This window comes from Henckelia pumila, chromosome 4 (assembly GCF_033568475.1).
Source record: "Henckelia pumila isolate YLH828 chromosome 4, ASM3356847v2, whole genome shotgun sequence".
Taxonomy (NCBI): Eukaryota; Viridiplantae; Streptophyta; class Magnoliopsida; order Lamiales; family Gesneriaceae; genus Henckelia; species Henckelia pumila.
The window spans coordinates 112,339,608-112,352,496 of NC_133123.1; the positions used below are offsets into that span (position 1 = coordinate 112,339,608).

General features: G+C 37.5%; 2 non-coding genes across 2 annotated transcripts; both read right to left on the reverse strand.

Annotated features, from left to right (window-relative positions):
• Positions 1-3,927: 3,927 nt before the first annotated feature.
• On the reverse strand, positions 3,928-4,033 carry LOC140869899 (small nucleolar RNA R71). The gene has a single exon (XR_012146889.1). It is a non-coding gene; the product is annotated as a small nucleolar RNA R71 (small nucleolar RNA).
• Positions 4,034-8,754: 4,721 nt separating this feature from the next.
• LOC140870000 (small nucleolar RNA R71) lies at positions 8,755-8,860 on the reverse strand. The gene has a single exon (XR_012146986.1). It is a non-coding gene; the product is annotated as a small nucleolar RNA R71 (small nucleolar RNA).
• Between the last annotated feature and the right edge of the window lie 4,029 nt (positions 8,861-12,889).

Sequence of the window (12,889 nt, forward strand, 5' to 3'; positions counted from 1 at the left end):
GGGTCCGGGGCGGCTCCCGAGTTTGAGTGGACCCGCCTCGGACCCGCCCCATATATATATGAGTTTCTTTCAAGTGCCCACTTATCATGCCCACTAATGATGTGGCACTATTCTTTTGGACCACATCTTTATCACATCCAATAGAATAGTGCAACATCATTGGTGGGCATGGTAGTGGGCATAATATGTGGGCACTTGAAAGAAACTCTATATAGATATATATTTATATTTTATATATATCATATAAAATAATATATAACATATATAATATATTATATATAGTATATATTAATATATACAGTATCTCTTTATAATATATTATATTATATATATATTTTAGATATACAATATATTATATACAATAATATACCGTAGATTATATATATGTATAATTTTTTTTTGTACAGTATATATCGTATAAATATATATATATATACATACTGTATATATATATTTCATATAAATAAATAGATATGTATCTATAAATATATTTATAATATTATAAATAATAATATATTTAATTTTTATTAAAAAAATAAATGTTAACGGGTTCGCGGGTCCAAACCCGGGTTGGACCCGTCGGGTTTTGAGGCGGGGCGGGGCGGGTTCGGGTCGGGTGTAATATTTTTTGGCGAGGCGGGTTTTGGGTTTGGCAAAACTCGCCCGAACCCGCCCCGTTGCCATCCCTAGCTAGATATGATTCGAGATATGAATGAGAAAGTGAAGCTTATTCAGCAAAGAATGAAAACAGCTCAGCATAGACAGGCTAGATATGCGAATGTGAGACGTACACTGTTATGTTTTGAGCAAGAAGACAGAGTATTCTTGAAGATTTTTCCATTCCGGGGTATTATCCGATTTGTTAAGAGATGAAAATTGTCTCCCAGATTTATTGGTCTGTATGAGATTTTGGAGAAGATAGGAGATCTTGCTTATCGACTTGCATTGCCTCCATCTCTATCTGGAATTCACGATGTATTCCATGTTTCTATGCTTCGGAAGTATCAGCCTGTTATATCTCATATTCTTCAAATTGATGAATCAGAACTTGACGAAACTTTGAGTTATTATGAACAACCTATTCAGATATTAGATCGCAAAGAAAAACAACTCAGAAACAAGACGATACAGTTAGTCAAAGTTCAGTGGAATCGACATGGAGTTGAAGAAGCTACATGGGAGACTGAAGAAGATATGAAATAGAGATTTCCAGAGTTATTTCATTGATGTAAGTCTTATTCAATATTTCTCGTATTTCTTTATTTTATATGCGTACAGATTGCATGAGATTTCGAGGACGAAATCATATCTTAGAGGGGGAGAATTGTAAGGCCCAAGATTATTTAATTTTAATTCGAGAATATTTAATTTGAGAATTTTGGAGTTTAGATTTAAATTCTAATATTTTTAAATTATTTAGGATTGAAATTGAATTAAAAAGAAGTTTCAAGGGCTAGTTTGCAAATAGTGAAGATTTTAGGGGCTAAAGTACAAAATTGTCATTTAGTGAAGGACACTTGTCTTGATATTGAGATGACCATGTATGTGTGTCTTCCATATCACATTTCCATCAGATTTGAGCAGCAAAAGTCGAGACCCTCATTAAATTTCAGATTCCAAGCTTTCTTCTTCATTTTGCAAATTAGATATCTTAAGATCCGACCATCCGAATTTAATTCCGGGCATAGTTCTACGATCTTTGCAAGAAGAGCTTCAATTTGATGTAAGTATTGATATGTTTCAGTTGGTTTCAAAATTATGTTGGGGGAAAATCAGAATTCAAGCATGAATATGTTTTCCTGAATTGATATGTTGATAAGTGCATTTTATGCACTTAATTTATATATGATTTGACTTGGATTTTGTGATGTATCGAGTGGATATTATGCGTATTTGTTGTTGTTTTTGTGAGTTGCAAGGATTTGAAGAAAAGTAGCAAGAAGAAGCGGGAAGCCGAATTACGGGATAGCAAACTTCAGAAAATTACTGGGAATGTTACAGACATCAAAATCCAATCTTCACCTTTCAAATTGAATTTTAGGATGTTTTAAAGTTTTTGTCAAAATTTCCGCATGATCCGACGGCTAAAACTTGAGTTATGATTTTTACAACGATGCTGCGCAGATGGGGAAATGAAAGTCAAGTAGCGCCCCAGCGCCATATTCCTAGTGCTCTAGCGCCCGTAAATTCTTGTCCAGAGCGCCCCAGCACCTTTTTTTTGAGCGCTCCGATGCTAGACGTCCATCATTGAAAAATAAAATACGAAAATTGAGCGCAATTAGCGCTCCAGCGCTGCGCAGTCTCCAAAAATATGGAAAGTCTTTAATCGAGTTTTAAAAGGGATTTTATGACTTATTTTGGAGGATACGAGGGTTTAGAGAGTTTTCAGAGCATAGAGACGGCTATTGAGAGTTTTGAAGTGCACAAGAGCTCGAGAATTTGATATGAAGACGGAAGACGGCGGCATCCGGCTACGGAAAAGCTTAATTTTACTTCGTTCTAGTTTTCCTTTAAACTCTATTTTTCTAGTTTGATGGATTATTTGAAAAACATATTTTGTTTGATCTTTGAATTTATTATGAACTAATTTTTTAGTCTAGAGGTAGATGGATCTTGACTGAAAACCATGATTGAGATATTTTTATTTATATATTTGAATTCTTCGCACAATTTATTTGTGTTTTCTTGATTTTAATGCTTTCTATTTACTGGTCATAGATTTAATGATAATTGATTTAGAATCTATCACTCGAGAGAGGAGATTTTGAATACAACATAGAAAAATACATCTTTGGTGTTTATATTGTTCGAGAGACATATAACTCCATAGAAGTTATTAGAAGAATTCTTGTGCTATTTACCGGATTTAATAGTTAAACTTAGATAGACATATTGAGTTTGTTATTGAAAACGAAATTCTTCTTGATACTCGAGAAAGGTAGTAGAAAATAATAGGGATTCTTGGTTAATAAACTAGAAGAATTGATCATTAAACAATCATGAGAAATAAATTGTGGTGGACAGTCAAGTGAAGTTGAACCTCTAGCATTCATCTCTTATTGATTTTTTATCTCGTGAACTCGTGGTTATTTATTTTTGTTTCTTGCAAATTTTAGATTGATATAACTCAAATCATTCTCGTAGCTCTACATAGGATTAAAATTTTATTAGTTACAAATATTTGATATAATATCATTTATTCATTCTACGTGGGATCGACTTGGACTTAATTCCTATATTATAACTTGACATCGTGCGCTTGCGAGTGAAAAACATGCAACAAGTTTTTGGCGCCGTTGCCGGGGAATGAATTTTATTTGATTTATATTAAATTGTGCTAATTGGTCTTACTTTTGATTTAGAGCATTTTATTTTATTTTGTTGGTTCTAATTTTAAATCTTTCCTGTCTATGCAGTTTATGCGAAAAAGCCAAAGTTACGACTCACTGCTCTTTGATCCAAAAATCAAAAAAACTGCTAAAGCTTTGAGAAAAGCTAAAAGAGAAGAGTTGCAACAAATGACTGATGAAAGAGAAAGAGAAAGAGTTGTCAATAATGCCCCGGTGCGGACCAGAGATCACTTTCGACCGGTGATCAATACTCATTATTCTGGGATAGCTAGGCAGAATATCACAGCAAATAATTTTGAGTTAAATCCAGCTCTGATTAATATGGTGCAGCAAAATCAGTTTAGGGGTAAAGCTACTGAAGATCCAAATTTGCACCTGCGTACTTTTCTGAAGATTGCTGACACATTAAAGATTCATGGTGTTCCTGAGGACACCATCAAACTACGATTGTTCTCGTTCTCTCTAAGGAACAATGCTCGTAGTTGGTTGCAATCACTACCTCTTGGGAGTATCACTACATGGGATGATATGGCTTCCAAATTTTTGGCTAAGTATTTTCCGCCTGCCAAGTCTGCCCAGCTGAAAATTGAGATCACTACTTTCAAACAGCAAGATTTTGAGCATCTTTATGAAGCTTGGGAGCGGTACAAGGAGTTTCTTAGGAAGTGTCCAAACCATAATTTTCTGGATTGGGAACAGATTGAGTTATTCTACAATGGTTTGAATGGCCCAACAAGGATTTCTGTGGATGCTGCAGCTGGAGGTTCAATATTTTCTAAATTTCCTGAACAAGCTTATGAGATGCTTGAGCAAATGACTGTTAACAGTTATCAGTGGCCGAGTGAGAGATCTGTAATAAGGAAGCCTGCTAGAATTCATGAGGTTGATGCATTCACTGCTTTGACTGCTCATATGGCTACTATTTCTACACAGTTGGCTGCACTGACCAAAGGGAATCAAAGTTCTACTAAGAAAGCATTGCTGGCGACTGCCGTAAATTCTGCTGATGGATTTGAGAGTGTGGAGCAAGCTCAATATGTGAACAACAGAAATTCCAACAACTATCGAGGTAATCCTGTACCCAATCAATATCATCCTAGTTTGCGTAATCATGAGAATTTTTCATATGCAAATAATAATAATGTGTTGAATCCTCCTCCAGGATACAATACAAATAAGGGTGAGGGTTAGCCTCCTTTGGGGGATGTTGTTAATGCTTTTGTGCGGGAATCGAGCAAGAGGATGGCGAGGACTGAGACTCGCCTTGACAGCTTAGAGACACATGTGGCCAACATGGGTGCTGTATTGCAATCCATGAAGACTAGCATTGGGCAGTTGGCGAACGCACTGAAAGATAATAACAGAGGCCAATTCCCAAGTAATACTGAGGTGAATCCCAAGAAGCAGTGTAATGCTATCACATTGAGGAGTGGGAAGCAGGTGGATAAAGAAGAGGGCAAATCTGAGATCAAGACGTCTGAAAAAGTTGCAGTTGACGAGAAGAAGGTCGAGGAGAAAGAGTCTAAACCTGAGCAGAAATCGATGTACAAACCTCCTCTTCCATACCCCCAAAGGTTCAAGAAGAAGGCAGTGGACGAGCAGTTCTCAAAATTCTTGGAGATTTTCAAGAAGATACATATCAACATCCCTTTTGTTGATGCTTTGGCACAAATGCTGAATTATGCGAAGTTTATTAAAGAGGTGATGTCCAAGAAAAGGAGGCTGCAAGAGAATGAGGTGGTGAGCTTAACTGAAGAATGTAGTGCTGTGCTCCAAAAGAAGATGCCACAAAAGCTGAAGGATCCAGGGAGTTTTACTATTCCTTGCACTATTGGTTCTTCTTATTTTAATAATGCACTTTGCGATCTAGGAGCTAACATTAATCTGATGCCTTTGTCTGTTTTCAGGAGCTTAGGACTTGGCGAGGTGAAGCCCACAATGATCTCATTGCAGCTAGCTGATAGATCTATCACATATCCGCTTGGAATCATTGAAGATGTTTTGGTAAAAATAGATAAATTTATTTTTTCGGCGGATTTTTTTGTGCTAGATATGGAGGAGGATGCAAATATGACACTGATATTGGGGAGACCTTTCTTGGCCACTGCTGATGCCAAGATTGAGGTGAAGAATGGTGAGTTGTCGATGGGTGTGGACGGCGAAAGAGTTATTTTTAACATATTCAAGAAATCAAGTAATCCACCCATCGAGAAATTATGCATGATTGAGCGAGTTATGAAGCTAGATGGCCATCCCAAACTTGTTCATGAGGTAGATTCAAAGAAAAATGATCTGAAGGTGACAAAGAAAAAGAAGAAGAAGAAAACGAAGAAGAAATCAAAGTTTAAAAAGGTTGTTGAATATATTTGGAGGGTGAAAGCGAAAGGGAAGACCCTCAACAAAGCGGAATCGGACTAGAATTGGAATACAGTCGGGCTATGGACTATAAACTAAGCGCTTCTTGGGAGGCAACCCAAGCTAGTTTTTTTTTGCATTTTTTATTTTCTTTTAGTTGTTTTTGTTTTTGTTTTTATTTTATCATGTGGAAACTAGACATCAATAATGATTTACTTGAAACTGAGGTAGAATTTTATGATCACATAAGTGATTTAGGCATTTTTGAATTCGTTGAGCCTTTTTAGTCACTATTCATTTGTTAGTTATATAAATCATGAAAAATCCAAAACAAATTGAGTAGCTAAAAAGTTCAAAGAAAAGTAATGGCGGAGAAAGTAAGGTGAGGGGAGGCCTTGAAAAGAAAAAAAAATGGATTGAAATTCTAGTCCAAATACAAGGCATAAAGATGGAGATGTATGGAGTAGAAGAAAACCAAGACTAATGTCTGGCAATGCAAATAAAAATTTTAGCTACTCATAATCCTACACAAATTGAAAATATTCAATTCCCTTTGCTTTGAATTCTGAGTCCTTGTTTACATTGATATACATATGGATGCTTATCTCCTGTCGATTATACTTGAGCCTAATGTTAACCGAAAAAGTCCTGTTGATCTGTGTGAGTAAAATTTGAACTTGGTTGAGAGTATTTTGAAACTTGAGGGCGGAGTTAATGATTTTATGAAGCTTACGGATTGCATGATTTTACCGAAAGTTAGGATGGTAGATGAGATTGGAAAATCACACACATATGAGAACTCTTGAGAAAATTAGCCGACATGTGTATTGAATCTTGGAATGTATAAATTCGAAGGTCGACTATATTGCTCATTACTGTTTTTCTCGGGACTAGCAAAAGTCTAAGTTTGGGGGGATTTGATAAGTGCATTTTATGCACTTAATTTATATATGATTTGACTTGGATTTTGTGATGTATCGAGTGGATATTATGCGTATTTTTTGTTGTTTTTGTGAGTTGCAAGGATTTGAAGAAAAGTAGCAAGAAGAAGCGGAAAGCCGAATTACGGGACAGCAAACTTCAGAAAATTACTGGGAATATTACAGGCATCAAAATCCGATCTCCACTGTTCCAATTGAGGTTTATGATGTTTTAAAGTTTTTGTAAAAATTTCAGCATGATCCGACGGCTAAAACTTGAGTTATGATTTTTACAAAAATGATGCGCAGATGGTGAAATGGAAGTCAAGTAGCGCCCCAGCGCCATATTCCTAGCGCTCCAGCGCCCGTAAATTCATGTCCAGAGGCCCCAGCGCCTTCTTTTGAGAGCTCCAGCGCTAGACGTCCGTCATTGAAAAATAAAATACGAAACTTGAGCGCCTCAGCGCCGAATAATTAGCGCTCTAGCGCTGCGCAGTCTCCAAAAATATAGAAAGTCTTTAATCGAGTTTTAAAAGGGATTTTATGACTTATTTTGGAGGATACGAGGTTTTAGAGAGTTTTCAGAGCATAGAGACGGCTTTTGAGAGTTTTGAAGTGCACAAGAGCTCGAGAATTTGATACGAAGACGGAAGACGGCGGCATCCGGCTACGAAAAAGCATAATTTTTCTTCGTTCTAGTTTTCCTTTAAACTCTATTTTTCTAGTTTGATGGATTATTTGAAAAACATATTTTGTTTGATCTTTGAATTTATTATGAACTAATTTTTTAGTCTAGAGGTAGACGGATCTTGACTGAAAACCATGATTGAGATATTTTGATTTATATATTTGAATTCTTCGCACAATTTATTTGTGTTTTCTTGATTTTAATGCTTTCAATTTACTGGCCATAGATTGAATGATAATTGATTTAGAATCTATCACTCGAGAGAGGAGATTTTGAATACGACATAGGAAAATACATCTTTGGTGTTTATATTGTTCGAGAGGCATATAACTCCATAGAAGTTATTAGGAGAATTCTTGTGCTATTTACCAGATTTAATAGTTAAACTTTGATAGACATATTGAATTTGCTATTGAATACGAAATTCTGCTTGACACTCGAGAGAGGTAGTAGAAAATAATAGGGATTCTTGGCTAATAAACTAGAAGAATTGATCATTAAACAATCATGAGAAATAAATTGTGATGGACAGTCAAGTGAAGTCGAACCTCTAGCATTCATCGCTTATTGATTTTTTTTATCTCGTGAACTCGTGGTTATTTATTTTTGTTTCTTGCAAATTTTAGTTTGATATAACTCAAATCATTCTCGTAGCTCTACATAGGATTAAGATTTTATTAGTTGCAAATATTTGATATAATATCATTTATTCATTCTACGTGGGATCGACTTGGACTTAATTCCTATATTATAACTTGACATCGTGCGCTTGCGAGCGAAAAACACGCAACAAGTTTTTGGCGCCGTTGCCGGGGAATGAATTTTATTTGATTTATATTAAATTGTGCTAATTGGTCTTACTTTTGATTTAGAGCATTTTATTTTATTTTGTTGGTTCTAATTTTAAATCTTTCCTGTCTATGCAGTTTATGCGAAAAAGCCAAAGTTATGACTCACTGCTCTTTGATCCGAAAATCGAGAAAACTGCTAAAGCTTTGAGAAAAGCTAGAAGAGAAGAGTTGCAACAAATAACTGAAGAAGAGAAAGAGAAAGAGAAAGAGTTGTCAATAATGCCCCGGTGCCGATCAGAGATCACTTTCGACCGGTGATCAATACTCAATATTCTGGGATAGCTAGGCAGAATATCACAGCAAATAATTTTGAGTTGAAGCCAGCTCTGATTAATATGGTGGAGAAAAATCAGTTTAGGGTGCAGCTACTGAAGATCCAAATTTGCATCTGCGTACTTTTCTGGAGATTGCTGACACAGTAAAGATTCATGGTGTTACTGAGGACACCATCAAACTACGATTGTTCCCGTTCTCTCTTAGGGACAATGCTCGTAGTTGGTTGCAATAACTACCTCTTGGGAGTATCACTACATGGGATGATATGGCTTACAAATTTCTGGCTAAGTATTTTCCGCCTGCCAAGTCTGCCCAGCTGAAAATTGAGATCACTACTTTCAAACAACAAGATTTTGAGCAGCTTTATGAAGCTTGGGAGCGGTACAAGGAGTTGCTTAGGAAGTGTCCAAACCATAATTTTCTGGATTGGGAACAGATTGAGTTATTCTACAATGGTTTGAATGGCCCAACGAAGATTTCTGTGGATGCTGCAGCTGGAGGTTCAATATTTTCTAAATTTCCTGAACAGGCTTATGAGATGCTTGAGCAAATGACTGTTAACAGTTATCAGTGGCCGAGTGAGAGATCTGTAATAAGGAAGCCTGCTGGAATTCATGAGGTTGATGCATTCACTGCTTTGACTGCTCATATGTCTACTATTTCTACACAGTTGGCTGCACTGACCAAAGGGAATCAAAGTTCTACTAAGACAGCATTGCTGGCGACTGCCGTAAATTCTGCTGATGGATTTGAGAGTGTGGAGCAAGCTCAATATGTGAACAACAGAAATTACAACAACTATCGAGGTAATCCTATACCCAATCAATATCATCCTAGTTTGCGTAATCATGAGAATTTTTCATATGCAAATAATAATAATGTGTTGAATCCTCCTCCGGGATACAATACAAATAAGGGTGAGGGTAAGCCTCCTTTGGAGGATGTTGTTAATGCTTTTGTGCGGGAATCGAGCAAGAGTATGGCGAGGACTGAGACTCGCCTTGACATCTTAGAGACACATGTGGACAACATGGGTGCTGTATTGCAATCCATGGAGACTAGCATTGGGCAGTTGGCGAACGCACTGAAAGATAATAACAGAGGCCAATTCCCAAGTAATACTGAGGTGAATCCCAAGAAGCAGTGTAATGCTATCAATTTGAGGAGTGGGAAGCATGTGGATAAAGAAGAGGGCAAATCTGAGATCAAGACGTATGAAAAAGTTGCAGTTGATGAGAAGAAGGTCGAGGAGAAAGAGTCTGAACCTGAGCAAAAACCGATGTACAAACCTCCTCTTCCATACCCCCAAAGGTTCAAGAAGAAGGCCGTGGACGAGCAGTTCTCAAAATTCTTGGAGATTTTCAAGAAGATACATATCAACATCCCTTTTGTTGATGCTTTGGCACAAATGCCGAATTATGCGAAGTTTATTAAAGAGGTGATGTCCAAGAAAAGGAGGCTGCAAGAGAATGAGGTGGTGAGCTTAACTGAAGAATGTAGTGCTGTGCTCCAAAAGAAGATGCCACAAAAGCCGAAGGATCCAGGGAGTTTTACTATTCCTTGCACTATTGGTTCTTCTTATTTTAATAATGCACTTTGCGATCTAGGAGCTAGCATTAATCTGATGTCTTTGTCTGTTTTTAGGAGCTTAGGACTTGGCGAGGTGAAGCCCACAATGATCGCATTGCAGCTAGCTGATAGATCTATCACATACCAGCTTGGAATCATTGAAGATGTTTTGGTAAAAATAGATAAATTTATTTTTCCGGCGGATTTTGTTGTGCTAGATATGGAGGAGGATGCAAATATGCCACTGAATTATGCCCAAAAATCACATACTTGTTTAAATATATGTTCTTGATTGAATTTGAATTGAAAACCATCTCAGGTAAATGGGTATTTGAATTATATTGCTTACCTTAGATGTTGAGTCGGTTATGATCTATGAAGGCCGGATATATTCAGATCAAGATCGGTTACGAATCTTGATTCCAAGATCGGAAATGAATAAACGGATCTTGAGACTGAGATCGGATACGAAATCTCGAGAATGTGGATCGATTTACTTTGTTAAATATGCGTTCTATTTACGTTGTATCTTGAATTGAAATGCTATCGTTAACGCATGTTTATGTTGATTATACTGAGAATTATGTTCTCACCGGAGTTATCCGGCTGTTGTCTTGTTTTGTATGTGTGCATGAAAACAGAATGGGAAGGAGCTAGCCAAAGACGACGAGGGTAGCTCGAGAGAGAGTTTTAGCATGTGGTGACTCGGGTTAAGATTTGTAGTTGCTGTCAAACATTGTGTTTTGAAACAATTTTAGCATGTGGATATTATGTTAAGAAGTTGTATGAACATAGTAGTTGGATATTGGATCTAAACTTGTGTATTTGTAACAATCTTGTGAAGTTGTAGTTGAATAAACATGTTAAGCTTCTTTTCCAAGCTAGTTCTTGGATGTGTAACATGTTTTAGTGATGTTGTATGCATATTTGAGTTGTTATAGTAGCAAGTACATCATAAAACTTTACTTTGGCAGCAAAAGCATAAAAATGACAGTTCGGGCAGAGTTCAGCTCGCTCGAGCGTGCCATGGAGGGCTGGACCCGTGAGTTGCTCGCTCGAGCGCACTATGGGCTCGCTCGAGCGAGCCATTTGTAAAAAAAAATTTTAGTTTGGTCCTTCCATGCTTGGATTATGTTAATGATTTAATTATGTTAATTCCTAATTTTCCCATAAGATGAGATTAGCACCCGAGGTCCCCACACTAATGAATCAAGTATTTCGAGAATATCTGGATAGATTTGTCATCGTTTTCATTGATGATATTCTTGTCTATTCTCACAACAGGAATGAGCATGCACAACATCTGAGAATTGTTTTACAGACGTTACGGGAGAAGAAACTATATGCGAAATTGAGCAAGTGCGAGTTTTGGCTTGATCGGGTAGTGTTTCTCGGTCATGTGATATCTAGTAAAGGAATATCTGTGGATCCAAGCAAGATTGAGGCAGTGCTGAACTGGTCTCGTCCGACGACGGTTGCTGAGATCCGGAGTTTCCTGGGTCTAGCGGGTTATTACCGTCGGTTCATCGAGAATTTTGCACAGTTGGCCAGGCCTTTGACACAGCTGACACGGAAGAATGTTTCCTTCACATGGTCATCGGATTGTGAGGAATCATTTCATGAGCTGCGTAGACGTCTTACGTCTGCACCTTTGCTAGCTCTACCTTCTGGATCAAGAGGTTATATTGTTTACACTGATGCCTCTGGTCAGGGGCTAGGATGTGTTTTGACATAACATGGACATGTTATTGCCTATGCTTCTCGACAGTTGAAGATGCATGAGACGAAATATCCAGTGCATGATCTTGAGTTAGCCGTCATTGTATTTGCACTCAAGATTTGGAGACATTATTTATATGGCGAGAAGTTTGAGATATTTATGGATCACAAGAGTCTAAAATATTTATTCACTCAGACGGAGTTGAATATGCGACAGAGACGCTGGATGGATTTACTGAAATATTATGACTACGAGATTAAGTATCATCCAGGTTCTGCCAACCTTACTGTTGATGCCCTGAGTTGGCAGGTGAGATTTTCTACACTTCAGACTAGTGATTTATCTCATATGATTCAGGAATGTTGTTCACTGAGTTTTACACTCAAGCACAAGAGAGGAAGAAATGGAATTCGTTTGTATACTATTTTATCTGAGCCAGCATTGTACTCTCGGTTCAGAGAAGCTTAGATATATGATGTTAAGACTCAGCGTTTGGCACGTCTGGCCAATGGGGTTAATACATCTAGATTCCATTATCAGATAGATGATTTATTATGCTTATCGAATCGAATGGTTGTACCTGATGATGCGGAGCTCAGGAATGATATTCTATCTCATGCTCACATGAGTCTATTGTCAATTCTTCCTGGAAGCATGAAAATGTATAAGGACTTGGGAACTAGATTCTGGTGGAAGGGGATGAAGTGGGGTGTGTATCAATTTGTTTCTCGATGTCTTGTTTGTCAACAGGTCAAGGCTGAACACCGACGACCAGGTGGATTACTACAGAATCTTGAGATTCCCGAATGGAAGTGGGAGTATGTGACTATGGATTTTGTCACCCACTTGCCTATGAATTCACGTCAGTGTGATGCTATCTAGGTCGTTGTTGACCATTTGAAGAAATCAGCACACTTCATTCCTTACAACAAAGAGTATTCCTACGATCGCATGACACGGTTATACATCCAGGAGATAGTGCGATTACATGGGATTCCGGTGATCTTAGTCAGTGATAGAGATCCTTGGTTTAACTCATGTTTCTGGGGTAGTTTTCAGTAGGCATTGGGTACCACTCTGAGTTTGAGCACTGCATATCATTCGGTGACTGATGGCCAGTTGGAACGGACGATACGTACACTTGAGGATATGTTGCGTGA